The following is a 6,000-nucleotide window of genomic DNA, read 5'->3' as shown; positions in this document are numbered from 1 at the left end:
CTGAGTGAGGCCAGGGATCGAACCCTTGTCCTCAGGGATACTAGTCAGGTTCATTGCCGCTGAGCCACAATGGGAACCCTGGGCTCCTTCTAGTACTACCATATTCAGGAATCAAGATTAAAAGGCTATTCCAGGGAGGACTTAATTCCTTTAAGAATGAAGATTTGGGTCGCCACCCCAGATAAAGAGCCTCATCCAACTGGGGTACTGGCTGTGGGAAAAGGAATTTAAGTAGTGGGGAGAGAGAGATTTATGAATATAAATAATTCATGAAAGGTTGAGAAATAAGGACTATATTAGCATTTCATATTTTCTCCTTGCTCTGATGTGTATATATTTTTAGATATCAACCCATTTCTTCCTCACCTCCCACATTTTCCCTAGTATTAAAAGGTGTGTTGGTAACTTGATCAGTTAGTCCTTAGGTTACAGGTTATTCAGGTAACATTGTGAGTGATCTGGAATGAATATCACCCAGAGCTAGATACATGCCTATTAGGATTTGGGGTCTCTCCTATTTGGAAAGGTTTTTTTGTTTGTTTGTTTTTGTTTTTAAGGCCGCACCTGCAGCATATGGAAGTTCCCATGCTAGGGGTTGAATTGGAGCTGCAGCTGCGGTCTATACCACAGCCATGGCAACACTAGATACTTAACCTACTGAGCGAGGCCAGGGATCAAACCTGCATCCTCACAGACACTGTGTCAGATTCTTAACCCTCTGAGCCACAAAGGGACTCCTAGAGAAGGTGTTTAGATTCTTAAAAGGCCAAAAGGTGAATTTGTGTAGATATGGTGAATTAGTCATCAGCATCCATGCCAATCTCTTTCTCATGCTGCCAAGGCCAAGATATTAAATGCTTCATTTCCCAGAATCCCTTGCCATTAACATTATGCATGGAAATTAGGATCTATAAATTGCATCCATTTATATGAGAGTTGAGAGGAGAAAGTAAGGCGAAGGCCATCTCCCAGCTGTGTGGTTATTGCTCCACATTTGTCGCAACCTTGAGTTATTCCAGCAGCATTCCAGTGTCCAAGTACCAGCCTCATCAAAAAGCAGTGGCGGGCAGTTCCTGTTGCGGTGCAGGGGAAATGATTCCAACTAGTATCCATGAGAATGTGGGTTCAATACCTGGCCTTGCTCAGTGGGTTAAGGATCTGAGGTTGTGGTGAGCTGTGGTGTAGGTCCCAGACATGGCTAGGATCTTGAGTTGCTGTGGTGATGTAGGCTGTGACTGTGACATAGGCTGACAGCTGTAGCTCCGTTTTGACCTTTACCCCTAGCCTGGGAACCTCCATATGCCGCAGGTGCGGCCCCTAAAAAGCTAAAAAAAAAAGAAGAAGCAGTGGCAGCAGCAGCAGAGGTAGCCTTCTGAACCCTAGACTGTAGCCATAATGGTGGGGTGTGTGTTTTAACCATCCTGTTTCTTTATGGAGATATGACTCACATAACATGAAATTCACCATTTTAAAGTGTACAACTCAGTAGACTTTAAATATATTCACAAGGTTGTGCAACTATCACCACTATAGAATTCCAGATCATCACCGTCACTCTCAAAGAAACATATTGTGGAGTTCCCTGGTGGCTCAGTGGGTTAAAATCCTGCATCGTTACTGCCATGGCTCAGGTTGCTGCTGTAACACAGGATTGATCCCTGGCCCTGGGACTTCCGCGTGCTGTGGACACACGCCCTCAAAAAAACCCAAACCTGTTATCAGTCAGTCCCACTTCCCACCTCCCCCCAACCCTGGCAACCACTAATCTACTTTCTGTCTCTATGAATTTGGACATTTATATAAGTGGAATTATACACTATGTAGCCTTTCGTGTCTGACTTTTTCACTCAGCATAGGTTTTCAAGGTTCATCCATGTTGTAGTATGTTATCAGTACTTCATTCCTTTTTTTGGCTGAATAATATTCCATTTGGATATTGCAAGCATTTTGTATGAATAGACCACATTTTTTTTTTTGGTCTTTTGTCATTTTAGGGCCACACCCACGGCATATGGAGGTTCCCAGGCTAGGGGTCCAATCAGAGCTACAGCTGCCAGCCTACACCACAGTCACAGCAGCGCAAGATCCAAGCTGCATCTGCGACCTACACCACAGCTCACTGCAACACTGGATCCTTAACCCACTGAGCAAGGCCAGGGATCAAACCCTCAACCTCATGGTTCCTAGTCGGATTCATTTCTGCTGTACCGCAATGGGAACTCCAAGGATAGACTATGTTTTGTTTACTCATTCATCAATTGATGGACATTTAGGTGGTTTTCACTTTTTGGCTATTGTGAATAATGCTGCTATATATATTGGCATACAGATATCTGTTCAAGTCCCTGCTTTTAGTTCTTTCGGGTATATGCCCCGGAAATGGAACTTTTGGATCATATGGAAGTTCTGCATTTAACTTTTTGAGTAACCACCATCCTGTTCCCACAGAGGCTATACCATTTTACCCACCAGTAATACACAAGGGTACCAATTTCTCTACATCCTTCTTAACACTTGCTATTGTCTGTTTTTTCATTATTGCCATTCTACTGAGCATGAAGTGGTACCTCACTGGACTTTGATTTTCATTTCCTTAACGGCTAATGATGTTGATCACCTTTTTATGTACTCCTTGGCAATTTGTATATCTTCTTCAAAGAAATATCTATTCAAATCCTTTGCTCATTTTTAAATTGGGTTGTCTTTTTTATTGTTCAGTTGTAAAGACTTCTTTATATATTCTGGTTATAAGTCCCTGAACAGATACATGATTTGCAAATACTTTCTCCTCTCCCATTCTGTAGGCTTTTACTTGGTGTAGGTTGGTTGGTTGGTTTGTGGTTTGGGTTGGTTGGTTTGTGCTGTTTTGGCCGTGCCTGTGGCATATGGAAGTTCCCGGGCCAGGGATCGAAAGTGAGCCCCCACAGCAACCAGGACTGCTATAGTGACAATGCTGGATACCTAACCCCCTGTGCCACAAGGGAACTCCAACCTGGTGTGCTCTTTAACACAAGAATTCCAGTAATGGCCTCCTGACTCATCATCTTCATAATTGTGCCAATTAGCAGCTATTCTGGGGTCTTGTTCTGGAAGTCATTTCTGGATCCCCCTCCTCCAACCCTCCCAACTATTTTTTTAAACATCCAGTTCCTTTTATTAAATCCTTTCCTAGATGAAAATAATGAGTGGCTTCTGTTTCCTGCAACTGATCCCTGACTAATAAATAGCACAACTTGAAACCTTGGAGCAGGGATATGACCTGTCATTTTGCTAGAACAGATATGCAGCCAAACTATAATAATAAATTCCTGGAAAGTCAAATTTGGAAGCATCTTTGAAGATCAACCAGTCCAACTCCTTCATTTGTCAAATGAAGGAAGGAAATGTAGACAAAATGAGGAAAACACAAAACCACGAAGCTGAGGGCCTGCATGTCCTTCTGCCTTCTCCTGAGGCCAGCAGACCTGAGCTGACCTTGCTTCGTGAAATCACTGTGATCTAGGTTACATAAACCCAACAAGGCCAGCCCTACCAACTGTACTGCAGCTGATTGGACACAGGATTTGGACCTAAGCCAGATGCTGCTGTGAAAAACCCGGATGTGATGGAGGCCATGCACCCATATGAGACCGTGTGGAAGGGGAGACACAAGTGCTGGGAACACACCCCCCACACATCGCCAGATCATTGTTCCTGTTTTCCAGGGACCTGCTTGCGGCCACTAAGGTGACTTTCCCTGACACCCCGCTTCCTCTGAGTCTGTACCTTGGCCCCCACTCCTGAAAGTCACCTGAGCACCTGAAGAAGCTCAGGAATGTACCCAAACATGGCCACAGATTTCCTGGTGATCTCAGCCAGATCAGAAAAGAAGCAAGGGGTCACTTTGCTGTACAGCAGAAACTGAAAGAACATTGTAAATCAACTATAATAGGAAAAAATTAAAATCTTTTAAAAAAAAAAAGAGGGGTTCCCATCATGCTCAGCGGTTGATGAACCCGACCATTATCCATTAGGACTCGGGTTAAATCCCTGGCCTCGCTCAGTGGGTTAAGGATCCTGCGTTGCCATGAGCTGTGGTGTAGGTCACAGATGTGGCTTGGATCTGGTGTTGCTGTGGCGTACGAAGGCCAGCAGCTACAGCTCTAATTTGACCCCTAGCCTGGGAATTTCCGTATGCCACAAGTGCGGCCCTAAATTTTTCTCTATCCAGAGAAAACCACAACTCGCAAAGACAAATGTGCTCCGATGTTCATTACAGCACTATTTTCAATAGCCAAGACATGGAAACAACCTAAATGTCCATCGACAGAGGAGTGGATCAAGAAGATGTGGTACATATACACAATGGAATATTACTCAGCCATTAAAAGGAACGAAATACCAGCATTTTTAGCAACATGGATGGACCTAGAAACTATCATGCTAAGTGAAGTCAGCCATAAAATGAGACACAGACATTGCTGACTCACAGACATTGAAAAACTTATGTTCTCCGGAGGAGACGGTTTGGGGGGTCAGGGGAATGTGCTTGGGTTATGGGATGGAAATCCTGTGAAATTGGATTGTGATGATCATTATACAACTACAGATGTGATAAATTCATTGGAGTAATTAAAAATAAAAAATAATAATTAAAAAAGAAGAAGAAGAAGAAGCAGCAAGCCACAAACCCAGATTTGGAATTCCAGATATCATGCTCTTCCCATTCCACCTGGCTGTCCCACGTGCAAACACGAGAAGGGGCTTCACAAGTGGAGGGTGAGAAGGAGAGAAGACTGTCGGGGCTGTGCGGGTGAATTCTGAGGTCTGAGCTGTCATCAGAAGGATCCAGCAAGGGCAAGAGAGCCGCCCCTCCTCTTTGGTTCGTTCATCTGCCTTTGTGAGTGGCTTGGGTTATAGTCCCAGCTCTGGATACCTCCTTGGCCTTCCTTGGGCACTGGCCTTTGAGGAAATCCACTCACTGCTCACTACATATGGGCACTGTGCTCTGTGCACGCTCAGTGAAATGAGCACACAGAGATGGACCCAGGCCCTGGAGATGGAAATCAACAAGGGAAAAAACAGCCCTTGAAACCATAGATATGAATGAAAGGGGAATTGAACTTTTCCTTTCATAACCCCCTAACCAGTAAGGGCAGGGAAGGAACAACCAGAAAAGGGAGGAGGAAAACCAGGAACAAAGAAAGTGGTGGAAGCCAAGTGGGATGAGTATTTCAGGAAGGAGAGCAGGCCTAGCTGATGTGTGAGACGGGTCAAGCCAGCCAAGGGCTGGATTGGTCTCTGGGTAAATAAATGGTAACCTTGGAGAAAGCAGTTTGGGAACATGGCAGTAATCAGAAAGTGATTTCATTTATCGGCGTTGTGAATGAAAAGGGAGGAGGTTAAGGAATTCCCGTTGTGACGCAGTGGAAACGAATCCAACTAGTATCCATGAGGATGCAAGTTCGATCCCTGGCCTCGCTCAGTGGGTTAAGGATCTGGCGTTGCTGTGAGCTGTGGTGTAGATCGCAGACATGACTTGGATCCAGCGTTGCTATGGCTGTGGCGGAGGCTGGCAGCTACAGCTCCCATTCAATCCCTAGCCTGGGAACCTCCATATGTTGCAAGTGCGGCCCTAAAAAAGCAATAAAAAAAGAACAGGGAGAAGGGAGAAATGGTAGACGATTCTCTCCTAAGAAGGAGTGGAGATTTTTTTTAAGTAGGAGTGATTCAAGCATGTTTGGAGGCTCAGGAGAAAATAGGGTGAAGATGGAGATAGTGAGAATATTAAGAGAGGAAGCTCTTTGCTGGTGCTTTGTCTTTAAAAAGACAGAGGGATGGGCGAGGCGGGGGGGGAGTAGACAGGATCAAGGGCACAGGCAGGGGGGTTAGCACAAGAAGGGGCCCCCCTGCCCACAGCTTGGAGGGAGGCAGAGACCACCATGAGATTTAGTTTCCTTCCTCAAAAGGGATCATCTTCACCATGAGAAGCTATAAAATGCCCACTACAGACAGATGGTT

Source organism: Sus scrofa, chromosome 6 (assembly GCF_054392235.1).
Source record: "Sus scrofa isolate SSC_HxYL_T2T_F1_AM1 chromosome 6, Sscrofa_HxYL_maternal_Yorkshire_Landrace_v2.0, whole genome shotgun sequence".
Lineage (NCBI taxonomy): Eukaryota > Metazoa > Chordata > Mammalia > Artiodactyla > Suidae > Sus > Sus scrofa.
Note: the sequence above shows the minus strand (reverse complement) of the source record.